Here is a 16,350-nt window from a genome sequence, read left to right on the forward strand (position 1 = left end):
TGAGTTAGAAAGAATTCCGAATGTTCTGTCTTTGAATATACAAACTTTTTGATGAATTTCTATAATCTAGATTTCTTTTTGAAACGTAAGATCAGGATTTTTTTCCTCTATAATGTAATAAAATTCGAAAAATATTGCATTTTTCAACCATAAAAATGTGTTATCGCCATGTTTATTCGTTTATCTGTACGTGAATATCAAAAGGACACGAGAAGAATATTTGATACAGTACATACAGGATCTAATACATATATATTAATGTCTTATCTGGTCAAAATTATGAGCAAATTATGTAATATTCCAATTAAGATTTTGTAATTTTAGTTAATTTCTTTTATAAATTTTTTATTACTTTCTATATATTATAATTAGTACATAAAGAGTAATATCTTGCCCCTGTACATCATACTTTTCCTGTTAACAATACCTCTTATAACATCGTATAAATGACTTTAAACATATTAAAATAAATCCTCAAACTTCTCAGTAATTGCAGGCATTGGTAGAATGATAAATATTCCCTATATTCTAGGAATATCTAGCATTATATCATTTGATAAATTGTCTAGATTTATAAAATGATATATAATTAATCGAATTTAAATTACGTCATCATAATAATAAATCTTGGAAATTATGGAGTAAAAATTGTTTCTATAAATATTAAATTCAATCATTTCTGCATTGTTCCTATTGAAACGACCTACGATGATCCACTTAAGCCATTTGTGACCTGTAGAACATTCTTCATTACTTCATTCTACTTTCATTTATTATGAGCATAATAAATCGATCAGAATGATGCCATTCTCACTACAAACAGTTATTAAAGTTCAAATTGTTAAATCTGTATATGTCAAACATTTTCTCAATACGTCAGTACAGATTTATCAACAAGTAGTTCGCGATCTACTCTAACACTAAAAGAAATTACATTATTCATGAAAGGTTGAGAAACCACGTTTAAAAAAAAATGTATACATTTTTCAAGAACAGTAAGAAAAAAATTTTAAAGTACATTTCACAAAAGATATATTTTTCTACTGTTATTAATTTAAAAACAGAATTTATCTGACAGTACCACTTAACGTTTTGATTCTTTATATATATAAATGTGTTATAGTTTTTCTTTATACAACTCGAAAAGCTTATCTTCAATTCACGTATTTTTATTTATTTATTTATTTTTTAACGTTTTGATTCTTTATATATATAAATGTGTTATAGTTTTTCTTTATACAACTCGAAAAGCTTATCTTGAAGCGACGTATTTTTATTTATTTATTTTTTTTGAAAGAATTTTAACTTAAATTTTTGAATTAAATTCTATTTTAAAAGTTAGATTAACTGTATTATAATGCTTCCCTTCATATAATGTAGATCTTTAAAATAGATTTAAACGTGTCGATAAATTTTTTTTTGTATATTTTTACTATAAAAATACAATTTAAAAATGTTGGGAATTTTATTTCTTTTTCTTTTTTTTTTTTTTGAAAATTTTTCGTTTTATTAAATTAGGTTTGGTAAAAATTAATAAATTATCGGTTTTATTTCGGTTTTCTTAGAGAGAAAATCGCTTAAACCTTGTAAAATTTTGATGTAAAAATTCATTTCCCTCAATTTAAACGCCATTATGTGTTGAAATAAGTCCTTTAGTATCTTAAAGTTATAGAAATTAATAGAAATACCGGTGTATATATAATAAATAATAGAAAAATCTGTGTGTCTTATAGACCGCGAGACTTAAGAACGTCGTGACGACAGAGAATGCATCAGGTTCGAATAGAAGAAGAAGAAAATGTGTAGTGAATGAATGGGCAGATGGGCCTCATATCTTGTACCATCTGTCTGTGGCTAAGTAGCGTTCCTTGTAACTGTAGGAACCCGATCTCTTCTACTCGACACATTGTTGACTTTGTTCTGTTTGTCTCAATCCCGACGTGACAACTTCACTTTACAGTCGATGAAACACCCATTAGTGGGTCATTCAATATCAGCTTTTATATAACAGCCGACACTTTTTTCCCTGTACACAAAAAAAAATTGACTTTCCACCATAAATTTGTTTGTCCGATTGATTACAATAGCTTCGTATGTGGCCTTTGTTAAGTGTGTACGATTTACAATTGGTACAGCAACATTTTATCATTACACTCAATGCTTAAAAGTATATAAATAGTATTATCAGGTGGCCCGTGTGCTCATGTTTACATTATGTATGTGCTAACGTGTTGGGCATTTATGGTTCTTTAACACGAGACTTCATCTAGTTTAATGGGAATGTCATTAAACATTTTTATTAACGATGCAAAATCTTACAATTTTGTTCCTTTCTCGAACCTGTATTTGAAAATTATAATCAATTATTTATTTATTTATTTATTTTTATAAAAATATTAAATTTCCATTATTCGTGAAATTATTTTTTATTTAAATGCTTTATTTTACTTTTTATTTAAAAATTGGATCAAATATTTGCATATACGGAAAGAAAATAGTAAAATTTTGATTTAAAGCTATAAAATTCAATAAAAATGTAGAATAATTTCATGTTATACAGGTTGGAAATGAGTGCAAATATATGCAGGATTTTGCTTCAATGCTTACTTAGATACAAAATTGAAAATCTATAATTTTTGTCTTACCTTCGTGTTTCGGTGGAATAGATGTTAAAATTCAAAATGTGAGAATATTATTTAAAATCTGAGCTCTATTTTTTTTTAAACATTTAACAGCAATGACATTATTGAGCGACACAAAACAGTGTAGACCACAAACAGTCGCAAAATAACAACGTTTGTTTCGAATTTTTTTTTGTGTGTGTGTTTTTAATTTTTTTCTGTTCTTGNATCAACGAGTTGCTTAACTTTTCCGGCAGCATTTGATGGCTCCATATATTATTAAAAATAACATTTATATTTTTAATTATTATATAACAACAAATGGCTTAATTTCGAAGATAGAGATGAGTTTTATAAAATATTTTATATGTTAATAATCTTCATTAAGTCCGACCCTACTAGAGATATGACACACGACCCTTCTTTATCTCCCCACTCCGTAGACTTTTAACCACCAAAATTTAATAGAATTAACCCCCTTAATACGCAAACCTCTACGCAAAATGTCAGAAATTTTTGACAAAAAGCACACGAGTTATTAAGCTTCAACAGGCTGAACGAAATAGTGCCCCCTCCCACCCACACAACACACAGACACACACTAACATCCATACATACAGGAGGAAAAAAACCCGAATTTGCTGCCTTTCTCGACGTTTAAAGATTCCAAAAATGTAAAAATCTGGGGGGAGGGGAGGGGTTATTTTTTAAACGATCGCCATACTTTCCCTCTGTTTTATATAACAGAGGGAAAGGTAAAAATGAAAACAGAAGAATGTAAAATAATCCATTAATTATATAAAATATTTCATTATTTAGGAATTATTCGAGATTTTTCTTTTATATTTGAGGGGGGGAAAATGAATTTTTCGTATTTGAAAATTGGAAAATAATGAAGTCAATGTTATATATGTGAATGAGTAGTTCGCTTCAATTAGGCACCACCAGGCGGCATGATGTCGTGAAGTTGCTGATCGATGTTTGTACTCTCTCCACTGGTGCCGTGCTCTATATCTAGCATGCACAGTTCGTTCGTTCACATTTTCTACGTCTGAAGTGTCAACACAACTCTTGGATGGGATTCTATAAAATCTTCTATAGACATACGAGAATCGTGTAAACAAGAGGTGAGTTGTAGACCCGAGTTTCGACAATTCGATCCGTTATACAATAGCAACATGTGTTTTCTTTCATCGTTCAAATCTAGATTTTATTATTATTATTATATTATTTTGTATATTTCAAACGTCATCAGTTTCATCTGAATTGTTACGTCAAAATTTTTGTTTGGCCTTTAATAATATGTAAATTTTTCAAGGTCATTAGTCTATTATCTAGAAAATTTTTTCTGCAATTCTGGAATTTTTTTCTAGAATTTTTCTAGATAATTTTTTTCGTATTTTTTTTCTAATTTTAGATATAACATTTTTATCATTCTAGATAAATTATATATATATGATNATTCTCATTAAAATCATTTATCTTATATTATCTAATCTCGAATGCCATTTAAAGAAATAGCATATAAGCTTCTATTTTTTTTTAATAATTTAAAAAAAAAGAAGAAGAAGTTTTAATTATGTGCCAGCGACATTTATCTCCACTTGTAAATTACTAAAAATAAAATAAAGAGGGGGACGAAAAATATATTGAATCGATAAAATTGAAAAAGAAGATTGAGTGATGTAAAAATCGAATAAATTTTAGTTAATTTAACGTTTTTTTTCTATATGAAAACGTTGATTACTGCACTGACTAGAGGATATTTCTATTCTCAGATCAGCTGTCTGAGTTTGGCCTTCAGTCAATAGTCCTGTTCCTCTTAACTTTTAACAGATGTTTGTACTTGAAAAACTTCTTCCTAACTACTTAGCTATTTCTCTCTAATTACTTTCTAACTAATTAGAAAAATAATACGTCACTTAACTATTTTCTTCGCTATTGTTCATAATTAATATAAAAAATCACCAAAACGTGAATTAATTTATTTAAATAAAAAAAAAACAGTTATTCGATTTTTTAAAGTATATATAATTAGTAGCGAGTAATAAAAGATTTTGAAAATTCCTAATGGGAAAAGAAAAATGCATTGAATAAATTATTGTCTACCGGTTGAGTTAAATGTCAAAAGTACTTTTAGGTGCGCCCACTTCAAGGATACATTATGCTTAAAAGAATTTTTTAAAAAATTATATAGAGGGGATACAAAACGAGCAATTATTTTATTGTGACATCGTCACAATACCAAGCTGCAATTCTTAATCACATTTTTTTTATTTATTTAATTTAAAATATATGTTTTCCACCTCAAATTAGCCGTGTCATGCCCTGTATGTCATACTTTTCCTGTTAGCAATGGAGTCGTGCCAGTCACCTATCTAACTCCTTTCGGGGGTGAAATTTTTGAATTGAAGTAACGTGACTTCCTGTTTATACCAGAAGTTCGTGTATAGTTAATCAAGGTCCTCTTGCCCCTATGCTTTCCATATCTGGTCTCGATTTTCATCTATCTAATTCAGTTCTCGGGATTAGGACACATAACAGATGGACGAGATACAGGCCCAATTATATACCAATCATGAAGAACCACAGAGGGGGCAAACGGTGCGCCCCACACTTGAATGAAGTAAAAAGTTTTACAAATTATAATCGTATCGAGGGTGTAATGTTATCTTACACCCTCGACTATGCGAGGTTTTGTCTGTCTTTTAAAAAATCCCCCAAAATCAAGTAAAAATTTATTGATGTAATTATTTGTCTCCAAGCTTTGTCATCCCCCCTGTAAAATTTTCTGCGTACGCCCACGATAACAACGTTCGGTTTACTATAGTAACAGGATGCCGAATTTAATTAAAAAGGAAAATTTGTTAGTAAAGTAAATAAACGAAAAACGAAATTCCGCTTCTGTAAAGTATCACCTCTTACGACAGAACAGAGGTTGATTGCAAAGCAAACACTTCCATTAAAAATCCTAATTGATCTAAATTTAGTGCCAAATGAAAGCATTTCCAAGATTGGATCCCCACTTTTTAAGTACGTAACTTAATCGTAATTAATTTTTACGCTAAGAAATTGTAAATTAAATTACGTTTAACAGTTTTCCAGTTTAAATATTTTTTCGTATTATTAAAAAAAAGAAGTTACTGCGGAATAATGGTGTATTTAATGGCCTATTACTGTTACGTTCCTTACATTTATACTAATAACACGTCGTAACGATTAGTGTAACGGTTGATCTACGATATGTTACGTTAGAATGATCGACAGACTAGTTACCAGTTACTTATATCGGTTAGTAATTAATTGATAAATAACTGAATATACTATAGAATAATTAACAGAAGACAATAAGACAATTGTCTTATTTTATATTGGGGTTAACAATACTCGAGTGATGTATTAAAAGAATTGACAAAATATATCATGAGAATAGAATATTTATTCATGTAGAATAGTTATAATTCCAGTTTTATTCCATTATATTGTATCAATTATTCTATTGATATATTCGAAAGGATATTCTTATTCTTAATTTACATGTTATAGTGGAGTCTCGACATAAAGAACTCTTACTTGTTTAGTGAATGATTTATTTGTATCCATTAATTAAGAGTTCTCTATATCAAGAATCTGGTGTATTTTATTGTTATTTAGTATCGGTAATAGCGATAATGAAGTGTTATATTGCGAACTCTTAATCAAGAGGTCTAAAATACACTAGACTCTTGATATAGCGTAGAAAACTCTTAATGAACTGAATTAAATTATTCACTATATCAACAGTTGAAAATAATAGAAAAGACGAGAAAATTATTCGCTATATCGAGTCTAGTATATAAAATTATTTTAATATTTCTTAATTGAGTATATCGATGTTCAGTTTGCCTTCTGTGCGTATACTTAAACGTTATTCCATTATTTTAAGCATTCGATTGACCTTCATACGACTCATTTCCATTATTTATACATCAAGAAGAACTTCAAAATAACAATTTCTGTTATTTTTCCATTGAATTAAAGGTCAAAACTCAATTAAGAACGTCTCAAACTTTTTTTAAACTACTTCTTTCTTTAAACCTTTTTATATCAGTAATTACAAATGACTATTTTTTTAATTTTGACAATTATCTTATTAATATTTTAAATATTAAATGAATTTTCACATTAAATAAATTTAAAATAGAATAATAAAAATTAATAAATAAATTGACGTTATTTCCGAATTTCCATCCACACTTTACCTTCATTTTTATCAATTAAAAATTGAAGAATTATTAAAAAAATAAAAGCAAAATTATCCCTAAATTTTCTTTAAAATTCTTTCTTCTGTTTAAATTTAAATCTTACATTAATAAAAATATAATTTATTTATTTATTTTTCGACAAGCAAAAGGTTATAAAAAGATCATCTCTGTAATTTATTTAGAAAAATAAACATTAGAGATACAATTTACATCCATATATTTAGATACGATAAATTTAATTCTTATTAAAATCATTTATCTTATATTATCTAATCTCGAATGCCATTTAAAGAAATAGCATATAAGCTTCTATTTTTTTTTAATAATTTAAAAAAAAAGAAGAAGAAGTTTTAATTATGTGCCAGCGACATTTATCTCCACTTGTAAATTACTAAAAATAAAATAAAGAGGGGGGACGAAAAATATATTGAATCGATAAAATTGAAAAAGAAGATTGAGTGATGTAAAAATCGAATAAATTTTAGTTAATTTAACGTTTTTTTTCTATATGAAAACGTTGATTACTGCACTGACTAGAGGATATTTCTATTCTCAGATCAGCTGTCTGAGTTTGGCCTTCAGTCAATAGTCCTGTTCCTCTTAACTTTTAACAGATGTTTGTACTTGAAAAACTTCTTCCTAACTACTTAGCTATTTCTCTCTAATTACTTTCTAACTAATTAGAAAAATAATACGTCACTTAACTATTTTCTTCGCTATTGTTCATCTTAATTTAATTCTTTAGTTGGAGTAAAAAGTGACGTTTTAATTTAATTTTTAAATATTCAAATTAAGTAAATATACACTCGGTATTATTTTTAAAATATTTTTTTTTGTATAAAATTGACATTTATCATGTTTTTTTATCATTAGTAATATCAGGAAATAAGTACGAAATTTTATTTTTGTAGAATCTTTTATCTTTGTAAAACACGAAATTAACTCGAACACGAAACTAATTTTTCTCTCTCCCTTTTTTTTCCTATTAAGAATCGATAGGAAACACTCACGAAAACTGAACATTTTCATAAAAAAGATAATAAAATAAAGTAAAAATTCCGACATGTGGGATTAGTCAAGCACAGTAAATATTTATTTGAACAGTTTAATCTTTTCGTTTATGTTGAATATAAGTAAAAACAAAGAAGAAATATGGGTCTTAATGCTATTAATCACGCAAATAAACTGGAAATTTTTTACTTGGATAAATATCATAAAAGCAAATTATTAAACGCATTATTACCTCAACGTGTAGCCGGTAAATTGGGAAAAATACAAAAATGATATATTTGAAAATGGAAAAATGTACTTTATTATTATTTTTTTATACTTTTTCGATTGTTATATAGGGAAAATATGTGTTCCTATGTCCAAAAATATAAATTTTTGAACGTAGGGAGACTCGAAACGTCGAGAAATGCAAAAAAGTTGGGTATTTTTCTGTATTTATTGTTGTTAATGTGTATGGGGGCACGATTTTGTTCCCCAATTTTAAGCTTAATAACTCCTGTTCCCTACGTCGAAAATTTATGAAAATTTGCAGGGAAGTTTGTGTATTAGGAGGTAATGTTTCTTGAAATTTTCAGGAAAATCGTACCATTTTTTCGGGAGATATGGCCTCACGTCTTTAATATCTTCTAAACCAATCTGGAGACTTATAAAGATAATGATTAGTAAATAAAATCTAGCCAGCGTTTTATACTTATTTTATGTAGTTGAATAAATAAAAGTATAACACGAATCGTAAAATATAAAGAACCATTATTCAAATTAACGAAAATTAAGTGATGTAAATTGAATAAAAATGTCCTTTATTCGTCATTTATACTGGATAATAAATCTTAATCGTAATAAAAATTACATTATTTATCTGTGATTTAGTGTAAATGATTTGTAAAGAGGTGAACGAATTTATATGCTTTCAAGAATATTTGTATTTTATAATAATATATTTTAATCAGACCAACAAGAAAAGCAAGAAAAGAAGCCTTATAGTAAGTCGTTCAACTTGGATCGGAGATTTATATATAAATCAATGTGTAAAGTGTAAAATAATACTTTAAAAGATTCTACGGTACGACATTATATATTTAATTAAATATGAATGCAATATTGAAAAACAAATTATACGTTTGAGGACAATACTTTTATACAAGTTTTTTCTCTACTTTCCAACATTCGTGAAGCATATAAAAATTTTTGTTTTGCTATGCGTGCTTGTTTCTAATGAAAAATTTCATGTTTTTTAGAAACAAATAGTTTAATATTAAGTTCTAGAATATATTAAACTGAAAGAATCATTCGTTTTAACGTATAGAAGTCAGCTTTCACTCGTTTTGACTGACAGAAATTTAGCTTAGGTAGTTTTATAAAAGGTATTTTTAAAGAAAAACACCGCAAAATTAAAAATCCTTATTATATAAATGTAATCTTTTCTTGTGGTGTGTATAGGGTTGATGGAATAAAGCAAAACTCAACACAAGTGATCTTCCAAGGGGGTGCCTCCTGGAAGAACTTTCTTATTTAGGTGTTATGAGAAGAAAACCCGGTAAAGTTTACGTGGCCAGCTCGTTGGTTAGGCACGAACCCGTGACTTCACCAACCAGATGACCACGTGGTATCATTGTTTACTGTTGTAAGTAGGAGTGAGTGAGTACGTAACGCGAAACACAGTACAAAAATATAAATTAGTTATTTCACTTTATAAGTTGAAAAATTTTTTTTATTGTATTTAAATTTACTAAAATTCTCATTTAAAAATAAATGAGAGCTTAGCAATTAAGACAGAAGAATATTGACCGGCTTCTGATGAAAGTTTTAAATGTTAATTATAATCAAATTATAACTTATCACTAATAAGAAAAAACAGATAAATAAAAGATAGAATGAAATTTGAGAAATAAATTTCATTGCCCGTAGAGAAATAAAATATCATTCGAATGCATTTAAAGCGAATTCTTGGATATAAAATTACAAGAAAAAGTGGCATTTTAGCAGACTACGATCGTGCAAGCTGCATTGCAAGTACTTTAAAAAATATTTTTAAAAAATAAAATATTTTTTATCCACTACAAAATATTTAATGCCATCGTTAAAAGAAATAAATACTTATCTTCGTTTAAAATAAATAAAGTAACAACCGTGAAATGCGCATGAATTTCATTTAAGATTTCTAAACCAGAGATGCAACGTAACTAGAAACAAATACAGGTAAATAAATAAATATTCATACAACTTTATATTTTTATAGAAATAAATTAACATTATTTATTAAAATATTATATAAATATATAAAATTATATGTCAGTGGCGCTTTAACCTACGAGAAAAAAGGAGGGTTTGGGGCCCCCTGCTAGTGGAGGTCCCAAATCAACTTTTATAAGAAAATATTTTCATCGAGAAAGTTCCTTGAAAGATAAATGTCTAAAGTCAACACTACATGGGGCCTCCTAATTCAAATTCTCCTGGGTCTCGTGAAATAAGCTTTCAAATAAAATATTTAACAAATATATTTGTAGTGTATAATATATAGGGAAAAAATCTTTACTAGATCCAAGTAGAGAAGAAGACATTAAAACAGTTTGGCTCAGGCCTTACACGCAGAGGGCCCCAAAAGTTAGTCTTTAATACAAAAAGCATAACACAAAACTGACATAAGGTAATAAACCCATTTTTATTTGTGTCGTTTTGGGTTTTATTCATATATATTCATGGCTTTTGAAGAAGATGAAGCATCGTAAATGCGATGCTTCATCCTCTTCAAAAGCCATGTTCCCATGTTCTCATCTTCTATGTGTTATCTTCAGCTTTGTGAGAAACAAAATACAAATTTTTCTAAACAATTTATCTATATTCTTATTTATATATAGGCCTATATAATATATATATTTAAACGTATAAATATGTAAAAATTAAATTAAAATCAATAGACCTATATTATTTTTATTGTTGATGAACTTTCTCGACATTCTTTATTTGTTTTCATCCCTAATAATTGTTACCATTAAAGTCTTCAAATTGGTTCGGGATATATTAAGAGGGTGGGCCATATCGCCCGAATTTATGGTCCGATTTTCCTAAAAATTTCTGGAAACATTGTTCACTAATACACAAACCTCTATTAGTTATTAAGTACAGGAGTTATTAAGCTTCAAATTGGGTGAACTAAATCGTCCTCCACACATACTAACATGCAGGAAAAAAAACCCCTCGACGTTTCAAGGTCCTCCGGGTCCAAAAATGTAAAAATCTTTGGGGTAATTTTTTTAGAAATTGTCATACTTTTCCTCTGTTATATAACAGCCGGAAAAGTAAAATAATAATAATAATAATAAATGAATTTTCCAATACAGACTTCAATCAAGTTAGCCGAATAGTCTGTCTAATTTTATTGACTTTTTTATTATAGTAGGAGTAGTTGCAATGGAACTAAGCTAAGTAAAACGGGGTTTAAGGACAGATACCATGGTTAACGGTAATAAAATTTCTTGCTAGAAAACACGTGACAATGTATAGAGAATGAGTATTTATTTTCTTTTATCGAGCATGACATTTATCTTTTATTCTAGATTTATTTTATAGATTATTTACCTTTTTTAATTCCTTATAAAATATTCAGATAACGACGAAACAAACCTCAGAGAGAATAAATTCATTAGTTATTAGATTATAGGTAAAGTAGTGATAAAGATAACGATCGTCGCAATATAATATCGTAAATGCTCATCTCTTATATTGATTATGACAATGTAATTATCCATTCATCTTAATCTTATTTTGTGGAGATATGTGTTGCTTCCTATCTACAATATTCTCTTGTTTTAATCGATTTATACACGTCTAAATTGCTAAAAATCAATGTTTTAACACCAACAATGTGTTTAACATATTCTTAAAAATGCCTTATAAGTCGTGGAATTTAAAATAATTTTTATTATTAAATTTTATTATATATTTCCTTTATTTTACGGCTTTATTTAATATTTTTCCGTAGTTTTTAAGATTTTACACATCTTCGTTCCAATGTTTATTCTACAAATTTATTATGCATTTTTACCTTTATTCCTTACCTATTATTTTATATTTTTCCTCCTCTTCTTCATTCCACTCCATTTATCTTTCATCTTTATCCCTCCCTCAACCCTACCTTGCCTTTATGTCTTTATTCCTTATCTATATAATGTAGTAGGTAAGGAATAAATAACGATAAGGAATATTTTATATCCTTATTCTTTAATTTTATGCCCTATTTTTTATTTATTTCACTACTTATCCTTATACTTTAATGCCACTTCGTATATTTTCTTTATAACTTTATTCCTTGTTTTTATACCATGCTTTTACTTTATATCTTCATTCCTTATCTTTGTATTATCCACTCATCTTATATTTTTATTCCCTAACTTTATACTCTGTTTTTATTTCACACGTTTATTCCTTAACCATACTTCTCGTTATTATTTTACATTTGTGCCCTTCATCTTTATGCATTTTTTTACGTCTTTATCCTTCTATTTCTTCATATCTCCATTCCTTATCTTTACATTATACTTTTATCTTACAACTTTATTACTTAATTTCATTTCATATATTGGCTTTATATCCTCATTCTTTACTTTTACATCATATGTTTGTTCCTTACTTTTATACCGTACTTTTACCATATGTTTTTATACTCTACATGTCTGTCTTCCTATTGCTTTAAATCTTTGTTCCTCGCCTTTATTCTATACATTTTACTTCGCACCTTTATTCCTTTTCTATACCATGCATTTTTCATATCTTTATACCTTACTTTTATCGAATACTTCCATTAAACAACAAATTTTACGATACGCCTTTATTTCACACCATTATTTCATACCTTTACTATTTTTTCCTCCTCTATTCAAAACTATTAAATAATTTAAGTGGAAGATATTCGCATATATAAACGTTAATAGTTATTTTTATAGACACATAAAATTCGATATGTTTATCAAAAGTTTCAGAAAAACAAGATTAAAGTTTTAAGAAAAATTAACGATATTTGCAATAAGAATTATCAAGGGGAGAATATAATTCAGGAAACGTTTTCTGTTTCGTTAACAAAGTTGCTTCGATTCTTCTTTTGTTTTTTTCCTTAAATCATCAAGAAACTTTGATTTTTCCCATAGGATACAACACGACTTTAATGTGTACGACTATATCCAATATAGGAAACATGAAATGTCCTTACAGACGTTAATGTTAACAAAAATTAATTTTTCGAATAGAAATTAATAACCTTATAAATTTCCTAATAAACACGTATATAGGGTGGACCAAAAATCAGTTAACCAGGAAAAAGAAGAGAGAGATGATTCGATTTATGATGACAATAAAATAAAACCTATTTAATACCCTTAAAAGTTAGTTCAAAATATTCAAATCTTGTAAAAAAAAAGTAGCAATTAGATGAATTAAATGTTGTAAATATTATAAAAGAATATTTTAAACTTAATAAAATGCAATAAAAGAATGAAAATAACAGCCATTTGTTATTATTATAGAGGATTTGTGAACAATTTTAATAATAAAAAAATAAATTGTAAATTCAAATGATGTTTTGAAGATTACATGTAAATTTGTACAAATGTATACAAAGAAAATGACTCTATAATTCTTAACCATTCATGAATATAAAGGTTAGATTTATGTTAATAAGTTTTCATTTAATAAACAATATCCAATAAATTATTCTAATGAATAATACATTATTATCCATAGAATTCATAGTTGTGACAGGCATATTCAACTTCTTAAATATTCAAAGAATGCTGAAACATATAACTCCTTTATACTTTTATATAGTCTTTACATATTTTTGAATTCATAATCTTCCATTTAAAACAGAAAATTAAATAAAACATTGTTTTATAAGAAAAGATATTTAATGAGAAAACGTTCTCAACAAACATATTTGTATATTATATTCTGTTAATACATAAAAATATAATTTTTTGAACTTTTAAAGACAAGATTATCCATATTTAAATTGAAAATTTATAAATCACACTTTGGTATTAAAATTAATAAAATTTTTAGATGCTGATCAAGACTAAATTATGATCATTTACACTTATCACATCATATTCTCTCTCTTGTACTGTCTTATGATAAAATTTGAAATGTATTTGTTTACATATGAAAAATGATATATAATGTATTTACAAGTAACAATACAAAAATGCATTTATAGAAATTGAGTTCAAACTAATACATTCTAATAGGAAGATTTTTTATATATAATGTACAATATTATATAATGATGATGATGATGATATAATGATTTATGGAAAAATATATTAAATCCATTGAATATCTCTTTTCATAAGTTTGGATATGTCATCAATAGAGAAACCTCCATTGGTGATCAAATATTTTAAAAGTACAAGAATATCATTTACCTTGATGTCATCGTGAGATTTTTTCAAAACTGTATGTGATAAAGACATTATATATATATCATACAAATATGAATGTAAGGCTTTTATTTTTTCATAATGTTCATTGACTGAAGTTGTAGAAAGAGAGACATTTTGCAAATCAAGTGACTGGCACCAATTCTGACTGGTTTTTTTAATATTTTCAATCTGTTTTAGGGCAGCTTTTATTGACGAACTCAGCTTGATTTCTAATGGAGGATCTGTCTCTCTTGGTTTCAACAGTGCTTCATACAAAATTTTTTTCTTCTCTCTTTCAGAAAATGGAAAAGTAGTAGATAATGCATTTCCTTCATTCCTATTGAAATCATTATCAGCACATTCATGTTCATCCATTATTTTTCTGTATTTGGATGGTCTTTCTGGTGTACTTAAGTTTTTAAAGGAACTATTGCCAACAATAGATTTAATTTTTGCCCGTAATTTGTTCACTAAGAGAGAATTATGTTCAGATGTAGATTCTTCAATTTTTCCATTTTTTCTTATTGGACTCATTTCACAGTTATGAATCTGATTTTGCAAACCATTTGTATCTTGAAAATCATTCTGTGTTTCAGGCCACTCACCACTCAGAGCATCACTAATCTTATTCATTGTCATGGGCACTCCAATATCTAAATCATCTGTATCCATACTACATTGATCTTGATTTGACATATCCACATCAGTATTCTGAAAAATTTTATTCATTTTAAAAAGCAGAAAAATAAAATAGAGATGCTAAAATATATTCAATTAACTTTAAATATAAATTTTTACATTGTAATACATTAAAAATACAATCAATGTCATGGCTAAAATATAATAGAGAAATTATAAATATGTTAGACTATCTCATGTCTGACTTTCTTGGTTGTTTAAATATTTTAAGTAATTTTATAATTTACAATTTAAAAAACCATTTTTATATATTTTTGCCATTATAGTGAATGAATAAATAATATAAAACTTACAGAACAGTCATGACTTTCATATGGTTACATTCCCAGACTGTACATGCAAACAAACATTCACATAACCCAAGACAAATTATTATACAGGAACTTATTTGCATGCAAATAACAAGTGTTTTTGAATTATTATGTTGATGTTTAATTCTATGCTTGTAGAATGTATTCCTTCCCAAAATTTCCTCAACCTTAATACAAAATAATAAAAAAAGTTAACTTTTAAGAAATCTACAGGATTTCCTGGGCATAAATCCATCCATCATAAATATCCTAAGATGAAATAAAGTAGACAATGGTATCTTCTCCATGAGATGTCTTCACATCAGTCCATAATAGTCACTAGAGTTTCTCTAACGAGATCCTGCAATCCCAGCTGTTTTTTAAACCAGGAAATTCCCACCTGAAGAAATCCTGCAGATTTCTTAAAGTTCACTTTTTTCTTATTTTGTATTAAGGTCATGGGCATAGCCAGAGTTTTGTTATGGGGGCCTAGTAGAGGCCAACCTAAATTGAATTACTTCAAATTATTGTTCATTAAAATGAAATTTCCATAAGAATCGACAAAAACTTAACACAAATAAAATATGAAACTTCCTTTAATCATACGTTCTCACAACATTAATATCAAACTCTAGCAATGCCTTAAACAAAAATTAACCAATCAATTATTTTTTTTTACCATTCTTTAATATAGTTCACCATCTTTAATCTAGATATAGACCAGGGGTGGCCAACAGTTTTTTCCTCTGGGCCGAATTGGAAAGAAAACTTTCTTCACTGCCCGAACCAGAGGCGGCCCTAGCAAGATTTTCAGGTGATGCAAAATCTTATTGTGGCGTCACTCCATAGAGACTAAAAAACTGTTGACTTTTTTTTTTTTAGGATCAGAATTTCTGAACTTCCCTATAACTTCACATTGTCAGGTTGTAGAGAATTATCGTGGATCCATTCAACCAATTATTTTAAGTTCAGTCCAATATTCAGAGATTAATTGCAGGCCACAGTACACTACACCCAATTAAATTAGCTTCAACTTTTTATTTCTTTTTGCAAATTGGCTCAATACTGGTTG

General features: G+C 27.5%; 1 protein-coding gene across 3 annotated transcripts in view; it reads left to right on the forward strand.

Annotated features, from left to right (window-relative positions):
- LOC111639739 (sex peptide receptor-like) overlaps window positions 1-16,350 on the forward strand; it is a 117,055-nt gene that overhangs the window by 13,596 nt on the left and 87,109 nt on the right. The window contains exon 1 of one of the 3 annotated variants that reach the window (XM_023385709.1): window positions 3,617-3,748. The exons of the other annotated variants lie outside the window; for them this stretch is intronic. The gene's annotated coding sequence lies outside the window, so the exon portion shown is untranslated. Of the gene's footprint in view, window positions 1-3,616; window positions 3,749-16,350 lie in introns of those variants that run through there. 3 annotated transcript variants of the gene reach the window in all.

The sequence above is a fragment of the Centruroides sculpturatus genome, unplaced genomic scaffold (genome assembly GCF_000671375.1).
Source record: "Centruroides sculpturatus isolate CEXI.00-Female unplaced genomic scaffold, Cexi_2.0 scaffold59, whole genome shotgun sequence".
Classification (NCBI taxonomy): Eukaryota; Metazoa; Arthropoda; class Arachnida; order Scorpiones; family Buthidae; genus Centruroides; species Centruroides sculpturatus.